We start from the raw sequence: 9,842 nt of genomic DNA, 5'->3' as shown, positions 1-9,842 counted from the left end.
GTGAACTGGCTCCTCCCTCTATGCCCCTCCTCCAGACTCCAGTTATAGGAACTGTGCCCAGGGAGACGGACATTTCGAGGAAAGGATTTATTGTTAAACTAAGGTGAGCATCTTACCAGCTCACACCTTAAGCATGCCGCAGAACGTGGCATTCAACAGAACACAAGCCAACGGCATGAACAATTGCAGCAAAAAGCTGACCAGAACCATAACACAACATGTGTATAACCACAAGTAATAACTGCAGACACAGTATGGACTGGGACGGGTGCCCAGCATCCTCTACGTACTAAGAGAAAAGGATTTACCGGTAGGTATTAAAATCCTATTTTCTCATACGACCTAGAGGATGCTGGGGTCACATTAAGAACCATGGGGTTATACCAAAGCTCTTGAACGGGTGGGAGAGTGCGTACGACTCTGCAGCACCGAATGACCCAACTTGAGGTTATCATCAGCCAAGGTATCAAACTTGTAAAACTTAGCAAAAGTGTTTACTAAATAGCTGCTCGGCAAAGTTGCAATGCCGAGACTCCCCGACCAGCTGCCCAGGATGAACCCACCTTTCTAGTAGAATGGGTCTTCACCTAATTCAGTAACGGCAATCCTGCCGTGGAATGAGCATGCTGAATTTTACCACAGATCAAGCGCATAATGGTCTGCATGGAAGCAGGACACCCAATCATGTTGGGAGCATACAGGACAAACAGAGCCTCTGTTTTCCTAATCTGAACCGTTCTGGTGACATAAATTTTCAAAGTTCTGACCACAGCCAGAGACTTTGACTCAACGAAGGTGTCAGTGGCCAAAGGCACCATGTGGAAAGATGAACCACCTTCGGCAGAAATTGTTGACGTGTCCTCAATTCTGCTCTATCTTCATGAAAGATCAAATAAAGGCTCTTGTGATACTGCATGGTTTGTACTGTTTTCCATGTGCTCCCAGATCTTTCAAGCAAGTAGCATGGTCAAGAAAGTTCTGTTTGAAAAGAAACAAACATTTACTGTCATTGTTATGCAAATAAACTTACATTAAAGCTAACAAGAAAGCACACTCGTTCTGTCTTTAAACTGATAAAAGAAACCCCAATAATATGGGGCATGCAAAAATTGAGATAAAACTCAGTTTTGCTCCTCTCCACGGAAATCTTTAATAAAAGGCGAAATATTTGTTAGTTCTGAAGAGAAACCAGAGCATGACCAAGATTCCACCTGTCGCCTGAGTGCCATGCCAGCAGTTCTCATTCAGCTCAAAGTGAGCACCCAATTTGAATGAAAGAAAGCAGATTTCTCACCAGGCTTCCCCTTGCTATAAACATGGTTTGTACTCTTTTCCATGTGCTCCCAGATCTTTCAAACAATTAGTGTGGTCAAGAAAGTTCTGTTTGAAAAGAAACAAACATTTACTGTCATTTCTATGCAAATGAGCTTACATTAAAGCACACTCGTTCTATCTTTAAACCAATAAAATAAAACCCCAATAAGATGGGGCATGCAAAAATTGAGATAAAACTCAGTTTTGCTCCTCTCCACGGAAATCTTTAGTAAAAGGCGAAAGATTTGTTCGTTCTGAAGAGAAACCACAGCATGACCAAGATTCTACCTGTCGCCTGAGTGCCATGCCAGCAGTCCTCATTCAGCTCAAAGTGAGCACCCAATTTGAAAGAAAGAAAGCAGATTTCTCACCAGGCTTCCCCTTGCTATAAACATGGTTTGTACTCTTTTCCATGTGCTCCCAGATCTTTCAAGCAATTAGTATAGTCAAGAAAGTTCTGTTTGAAAAGAAACAAACATTTACTGTCATTTCTACGCAAATGAGCTTACATTAAAGCACACTCGTTCTATCTTTAAACTGATAAAAGAAACCCCAATAAGACGGGGCATGCAAAAATTGAGATAAAACTCAGTTTTGCTCCTCTCCACGGAAATCTTTAGTAAAAGGCAAAAGATTTGTTCGTTCTGAAGAACTAGCACAAGGGAACTCTCAAAAGAAGAACAAGGCTCTGAAACAAAGAAATCTGACTTTTACCAGAGCTGACCAGAGGAAAACACAAACACAGTCCCCCCCTACCACAAATAAAGCAGTCGAGTTTCCCACATTTGGGGAAATCACAGGGGTCAGCATACCCAGAATGCAATGAATGAACCTCACCCTGGGAGAATAATCCTTATGACCATGGTATCTCCTATGCAAAATAAGTATGATTTGGGATAGAGCTGGGGAGGGCCGCTGCTCAGGCACATCTCTGTCAAGTTAAGGAGATTCAACTGAGGCAGCACAAGGGAACTCTCATCTGGGGACAACAACTGCAGGGAGAACACATATTTTCAGATGAACATGGGAGGGCAGAAGGCTGCCTAATACTGAAGCACCCCCAAACAACAAACCAAATGCAACAACTAGTGCAAGCATTCCTGGGGGAAGGCCTGCCGCAGATGGATTTGCATATGGTGATGTCATCCAAGCAGTGGGTCAAAGTTGGCTTCAACCCTCATCTGCATATGAAAACAGAAAAGGGGCGTGCAGGGCATGGTGGCCTTTTGCGGCGCTTGTCTGACCCCTAGTTTGCATTAAACACCTCCACCCTCCTTCGGTGTGGGGCTCATGTTGGCTATGCCCCAGCCCCTGAAGCATTCAAGCTGATTTTTCTCCCAAACGAAAGACACTAGAATGAAAATTTTAAAGCCTCCTGTTAGTGCTTCATCTACACGTTATAGCCCTGAATTTTCCAATGCCTATCTCTTTGCAAAAGAGAGATATCGGCAAGGAAAAGCTGTATTGTACCTTTGCATTTTTCTCCCAAACGAAAGACACTAGAATGAAAATTTTAAAGCCTCCTGTTAGTGCTTCATCTACACGTTATAGCCCTGAATTTTCCAATGCCTAGCTCTTTGCAAAAGAGAGATATTGGCAAGGAAAAGCTGTATTGTACCTTTGCATTTTTCTCCCAAACGAAAGACACTAGAATGAAAATTTTAAAGTCTACTGTTAGAGCTTCATCTACACGTTATAGCCCTGAATTTTCCAATGCCTAGCTCTTTGCAAAAGAGAGATATCGGCAAGGAAAAGCTGTATTGTACCTTTGCATTTTTCTCCCAAACGAAAGACACTAGAATGAAAATTTTAAAGCCTCCTGTTAGTGCTTCATATACACGTTATAGCCCTGAATTTTCCAATGCCTATCTCTTTGCAAAAGAGAGATATCGACAAGGAAAAGCTGTATTGTACCTTTGCATTTTTCTCCCAAACGAAGGACATTAGAATGAAAATTTTAAAGCCTCCTATTAGTGCTTCATCTACACGTTATAGCCCTGAATTTTCCAATGCCTAGCTCTTTGCAAAAGAGAGATATCGGCAAGGAAAAGCTGTATTGTACCTTTGCATTTTTCTCCCAAACGAAAGACACTAGAATGAAAATTTTAAAGCCTCCTGTTAGTGCTTCATCTACACGTTATAGCCCTGAATTTTCCAATGCCTATCTCTTTGCAAAAGAGAGATATCGGCAAGGAAAAGCTGTATTGTACCTTTGCATTTTTCTCCCAAACGAAGGACACTAGAATGAAAATTTTAAAGCCTCCTATTAGTGCTTCATCTACACGTTATAGCCCTGAATTTTCCAATGCCTATCTCTTTGCAAAAGAGAGATATCGGCAAGGAAAAGCTGTATTGTACCTTTGCATTTTTCTCCCAAACGAAGGACACTAGAATGAAAATTTTAAAGCCTCCTGTTAGTGCTTCATCTATACGTTATAGCCCTGAATTTTCAAATGCCTATCTCTTTGCAAAAGAGAGATATCGGCAAGGAAAAGCTGTATTGTACCTTTGCATTTTTCTCCCAAACGAAAGACACTAGAATGAAAATTTTAAAGCCTCCTGTTAGTGCTTCATCTACACGTTATAGCCCTGAATTTTCCAATGCCTATCTCTTTGCAAAAGAGAGATATCGGCAAGGAAAAGCTGTATTGTACCTTTGCATTTTTCTCCCAAACGAAGGACACTAGAATGAAAATGTAAAAGCCTCCTGTTAGTGCTTCATCTACACGGTATAGCCCTGAATTTTCCAATGCCTAGCTCTTTGCAAAAGAGAGATATTGGCAAGGAAAAGCTGTATTGTACCTTTGCATTTTTCTCCCAAACGAAGGACACTAGAATGAAAATTTTAAAGCCTCCTGTTAGTGCTTCATCTACACGTTATAGCCCTGAATTTTCCAATGCCTATCTCTTTGCAAAAGAGAGATATCGGCAAGGAAAAACTGTGTTGTACCTTTGCATTTTTCTCCCAAACGAAAGACACTAGAATGAAAATTTTAAAGCCTCCTGTTAGTGCTTCATCTACACGTTATAGCCCTGAATTTTCCAATGCCTAGCTCTTTGCAAAAGAGAGATATCGGCAAGGAAAAGCTGTATTGTACCTTTGCATTTTTCTCCCAAACGAAGGACACTAGAATGAAAATGTAAAAGCCTCCTGTTAGTGCTTCATCTACACGGTATAGCCCTGAATTTTCCAATGCCTATCTCTTTGCAAAAGAGAGATATCGGCAAGGAAAAGCTGCATTGTACTTTTGCATTTTTCTCCCAAACGAAAGACACTAGAATGAAATTTTTAAAGCCTACTGTTAGTGCTTCATCTACACGTTATAGCCCTGCATTTTCCAATGCCTATCTCTTTGCAAAAGAGAGATATCGGCAAGGAAAAGCTGCATTGTACTTTTGCATTTTTCTCCCAAACGAAAGACACTAGAATGAAAATTTTAAAGCCTCCTGTTAGTGCTTCATCTACACGTTATAGCCCTGAATTTTCCAATGCCTAGCTCTTTGCAAAAGAGAGATATTGGCAAGGAAAAGCTGTATTGTACCTTTGCATTTTTCTCCCAAACGAAAGACACTAGAATGAAAATTTTAAAGCCTCCTGTTAGTGCTTCATCTACACGTTATAGCCCTGAATTTTCCAATGCCTAGCTCTTTGCAAAAGAGAGATATTGGCAAGGAAAAGCTGTATTGTACCTTTGCATTTTTCTCCCAAACGAAAGACACTAGAATGAAAATTTTAAAGCCTCCTGTTAGTGCTTCATCTACACGTTATAGCCCTGAATTTGTCCAATGCCTATCTCTTTGCAAAAGAGAGATATCGGCAAGGAAAAGCTGTATTGTACCTTTGCATTTTTCTCCCAAACGAAGGACACTAGAATGAAAATTTTAAAGCCTCCTGTTAGTGCTTCATCTACACGTTATAGCCCTGAATTTTCCAATGCCTATCTCTTTGCAAAAGAGAGATATCGGCAAGGAAAAGCTGTATTGTACCTTTGCATTTTTCTCACAAAAACGAAAGACACTAGAATGAAAATTTTAAAGCCTCCTGTTAGTGCTTCATCTACATGTTATAGCCCTGAATTTTCCAATGCCTATCTCTTTGCAAAAGAGAGATATCGGCAAGGAAAAGCTGTATTGTACCTTTGCATTTTTCTCCCAAACGAAGGACATTAGAATGAAAATTTTAAAGCCTCCTATTAGTGCTTCATCTACACGTTATAGCCCTGAATTTTCCAATGCCTATCTCTTTGCAAAAGAGAGATATTGGCAAGGAAAAGCTGCATTGTACTTTTGCATTTTTCTCCCAAACGAAAGACACTAGAATGAAATTTTTAAAGCCTACTGTTAGTGCTTCATCTACACGTTATAGCCCTGCATTTTCCAATGCCTATCTCTTTGCAAAAGAGAGATATCGGCAAGGAAAAGCTGCATTGTACTTTTGCATTTTTCTCCCAAACGAAAGACACTAGAATGAAAATTTTAAAGCCTCCTGTTAGTGCTTCATCTACACGTTATAGCCCTGAATTTTCCAATGCCTAGCTCTTTGCAAAAGAGAGATATTGGCAAGGAAAAGCTGTATTGTACCTTTGCATTTTTCTCCCAAACGAAAGACACTAGAATGAAAATTTTAAAGCCTCCTGTTAGTGCTTCATCTACACGTTATAGCCCTGAATTTTCCAATGCCTATCTCTTTTCAAAAGAGAGATATCGGCAAGGAAAAACTGTATTGTACCTTTGCATTTTTCTCCCAAACGAAGGACACTAGAATGAAAATTTAAAAGCCTCCTGTTAGTGCTTCATCTACACGTTATAGCCCTGCATTTTCCAATGCCTATCTCTTTGCAAAAGAGAGATATCGGCAAGGAAAAACAGCATTGTACCTTTGCATTTTTCTCCCAAACGAAAGACACTAGAATGAAAATTGTAAAGCCTCCTGTTAGTGCTTCATCTACACGTTATAGCCCTGCATTTTCCAATGCCTAGCTCTTTGCAAAAGAGAGATATTGGCAAGGAAAAGCTGTATTGTACCTTTGCATTTTTCTCCCAAACGAAAGACACTAGAATGAAAATTTTAAAGCCTCCTGTTAGTGCTTCATCTACATGTTATAGCCCTGCATTTTCCAATGCCTATCTCTTTGCAAAAGAGAGATATCGGCAAGGAAAAGCAGCATTGTACTTTTGCATTTTTCTCCCAAACGAAAGACACTAGAATGAAAATTTTAAAGCCTCCTATTAGTGCTTCATCTACACGTTATAGCCCTGAATTTTCCAATGCCTAGCTCTTTGCAAAAGAGAGATATCGGCAAGGAAAAGCTGTATTGTACCTTTGCATTTTTCTCCCAAACGAAAGACACTAGAATGAAAATTTTAAAGCCTCCTGTTAGTGCTTCATCTACACGTTATAGCCCTGAATTTTCCAATGCCTATCTCTTTGCAAAAGAGAGATATCGGCAAGGAAAAGCTGTATTGTACCTTTGCATGTTTCTCCCAAACGAAGGACACTAGAATGAAAATTTTAAAGCCTCCTATTAGTGCTTCATCTACACGTTATAGCCCTGAATTTTCCAATGCCTATCTCTTTGCAAAAGAGAGATATCGGCAAGGAAAAGCTGTATTGTACCTTTGCATTTTTCTCCCAAACGAAGGACACTAGAATGAAAATTTTAAAGCCTCCTTTTAGTGCTTCATCTACACGTTATAGCCCTGAATTTTCCAATGCCTATCTCTTAGCAAAAGAGAGATATCGGCAAGGAAAAGCTGTATTGTACCTTTGCATTTTTCTCCCAAACGAAAGACACTAGAATGAAAATTTTAAAGCCTCCTGTTAGTGCTTCATATACACGTTATAGCCCTGAATTTTCCAATGCCTATCTCTTTGCAAAAGAGAGATATCGGCAAGGAAAAGCTGCATTGTACTTTTACATTTTTCTCCCAAACGAAAGACACTAGAATGAAAATTTTAAAGCCTCCTGTTAGTGCTTCATCTACACGTTATAGCCCTGAATTTTCCAATGCCTAGCTCTTTGCAAAAGAGAGATATTGGCAAGGAAAAGCTGTATTGTACCTTTGCATTTTTCTCCCAAACGAAAGACACTAGAATGAAAATTTTAAAGCCTCCTGTTAGTGCTTCATCTACACGTTATAGCCCTGAATTTTCCAATGCCTAGCTCTTTGCAAAAGAGAGATATTGGCAAGGAAAAGCTGTATTGTACCTTTGCATTTTTCTCCCAAACGAAAGACACTAGAATGAAAATTTTAAAGCCTCCTGTTAGTGCTTCATCTACACGTTATAGCCCTGAATTTGTCCAATGCCTATCTCTTTGCAAAAGAGAGATATCGGCAAGGAAAAGCTGTATTGTACCTTTGCATTTTTCTCCCAAACGAAGGACACTAGAATGAAAATTTTAAAGCCTCCTGTTAGTGCTTCATCTACACGTTATAGCCCTGAATTTTCCAATGCCTATCTCTTTGCAAAAGAGAGATATCGGCAAGGAAAAGCTGTATTGTACCTTTGCATTTTTCTCCCAAACGAAAGACACTAGAATGAAAATTTTAAAGCCTCCTGTTAGTGCTTCATCTACATGTTATAGCCCTGAATTTTCCAATGCCTATCTCTTTGCAAAAGAGAGATATCGGCAAGGAAAAGCTGTATTGTACCTTTGCATTTTTCTCCCAAACGAAGGACATTAGAATGAAAATTTTAAAGCCTCCTATTAGTGCTTCATCTACACGTTATAGCCCTGAATTTTCCAATGCCTATCTCTTTGCAAAAGAGAGATATTGGCAAGGAAAAGCTGCATTGTACTTTTGCATTTTTCTCCCAAACGAAAGACACTAGAATGAAATTTTTAAAGCCTACTGTTAGTGCTTCATCTACACGTTATAGCCCTGCATTTTCCAATGCCTATCTCTTTGCAAAAGAGAGATATCGGCAAGGAAAAGCTGCATTGTACTTTTGCATTTTTCTCCCAAACGAAAGACACTAGAATGAAAATTTTAAAGCCTCCTGTTAGTGCTTCATCTACACGTTATAGCCCTGAATTTTCCAATGCCTAGCTCTTTGCAAAAGAGAGATATTGGCAAGGAAAAGCTGTATTGTACCTTTGCATTTTTCTCCCAAACGAAAGACACTAGAATGAAAATTTTAAAGCCTCCTGTTAGTGCTTCATCTACACGTTATAGCCCTGAATTTTCCAATGCCTATCTCTTTTCAAAAGAGAGATATCGGCAAGGAAAAACTGTATTGTACCTTTGCATTTTTCTCCCAAACGAAGGACACTAGAATGAAAATTTAAAAGCCTCCTGTTAGTGCTTCATCTACACGTTATAGCCCTGCATTTTCCAATGCCTATCTCTTTGCAAAAGAGAGATATCGGCAAGGAAAAACAGCATTGTACCTTTGCATTTTTCTCCCAAACGAAAGACACTAGAATGAAAATTGTAAAGCCTCCTGTTAGTGCTTCATCTACACGTTATAGCCCTGCATTTTCCAATGCCTAGCTCTTTGCAAAAGAGAGATATTGGCAAGGAAAAGCTGTATTGTACCTTTGCATTTTTCTCCCAAACGAAAGACACTAGAATGAAAATTTTAAAGCCTCCTGTTAGTGCTTCATCTACACGTTATAGCCCTGAATTTTCCAATGCCTATCTCTTTTCAAAAGAGAGATATCGGCAAGGAAAAACTGTATTGTACCTTTGCATTTTTCTCCCAAACGAAGGACACTAGAATGAAAATTTAAAAGCCTCCTGTTAGTGCTTCATCTACACGTTATAGCCCTGCATTTTCCAATGCCTATCTCTTTGCAAAAGAGAGATATCGGCAAGGAAAAACAGCATTGTACCTTTGCATTTTTCTCCCAAACGAAAGACACTAGAATGAAAATTGTAAAGCCTCCTGTTAGTGCTTCATCTACACGTTATAGCCCTGCATTTTCCAATGCCTAGCTCTTTGCAAAAGAGAGATATTGGCAAGGAAAAGCTGTATTGTACCTTTGCATTTTTCTCCCAAACGAAAGACACTAGAATGAAAATTTTAAAGCCTCCTGTTAGTGCTTCATCTACATGTTATAGCCCTGCATTTTCCAATGCCTATCTCTTTGCAAAAGAGAGATATCGGCAAGGAAAAGCAGCATTGTACTTTTGCATTTTTCTCCCAAACGAAAGACACTAGAATGAAAATTTTAAAGCCTCCTATTAGTGCTTCATCTACACGTTATAGCCCTGAATTTTCCAATGCCTAGCTCTTTGCAAAAGAGAGATATCGGCAAGGAAAAGCTGTATTGTACCTTTGCATTTTTCTCCCAAACGAAAGACACTAGAATGAAAATTTTAAAGCCTCCTGTTAGTGCTTCATCTACACGTTATAGCCCTGAATTTTCCAATGCCTATCTCTTTGCAAAAGAGAGATATCGGCAAGGAAAAGCTGTATTGTACCTTTGCATGTTTCTCCCAAACGAAGGACACTAGAATGAAAATTTTAAAGCCTCCTATTAGTGCTTCATCTACACGTTATAGCCCTGAATTTTCCAATG

General features: G+C 39.5%; 4 non-coding genes across 4 annotated transcripts; all 4 read right to left on the bottom strand.

The window, feature by feature from the left end:
* Positions 1-1,081: 1,081 nt before the first annotated feature.
* On the bottom strand, positions 1,082-1,197 carry LOC135029173 (U5 spliceosomal RNA). The gene has a single exon (XR_010225346.1). It is a non-coding gene; the product is annotated as a U5 spliceosomal RNA (small nuclear RNA).
* Positions 1,198-1,472: 275 nt separating this feature from the next.
* Positions 1,473-1,588, bottom strand: LOC135029164 (U5 spliceosomal RNA). The gene has a single exon (XR_010225338.1). It is a non-coding gene; the product is annotated as a U5 spliceosomal RNA (small nuclear RNA).
* A 274-nt stretch (positions 1,589-1,862) lies between these two features.
* LOC135029182 (U5 spliceosomal RNA) lies at positions 1,863-1,979 on the bottom strand. The gene has a single exon (XR_010225355.1). It is a non-coding gene; the product is annotated as a U5 spliceosomal RNA (small nuclear RNA).
* Positions 1,980-2,038: 59 nt separating this feature from the next.
* LOC135028929 (U1 spliceosomal RNA) lies at positions 2,039-2,202 on the bottom strand. The gene has a single exon (XR_010225154.1). It is a non-coding gene; the product is annotated as a U1 spliceosomal RNA (small nuclear RNA).
* Between the last annotated feature and the right edge of the window lie 7,640 nt (positions 2,203-9,842).

This window comes from Pseudophryne corroboree, unplaced genomic scaffold (genome assembly GCF_028390025.1).
Source record: "Pseudophryne corroboree isolate aPseCor3 unplaced genomic scaffold, aPseCor3.hap2 scaffold_481, whole genome shotgun sequence".
NCBI lineage: Eukaryota > Metazoa > Chordata > Amphibia > Anura > Myobatrachidae > Pseudophryne > Pseudophryne corroboree.
Note: the sequence above shows the minus strand (reverse complement) of the source record. Positions and strands in the feature narration are given on the sequence as shown.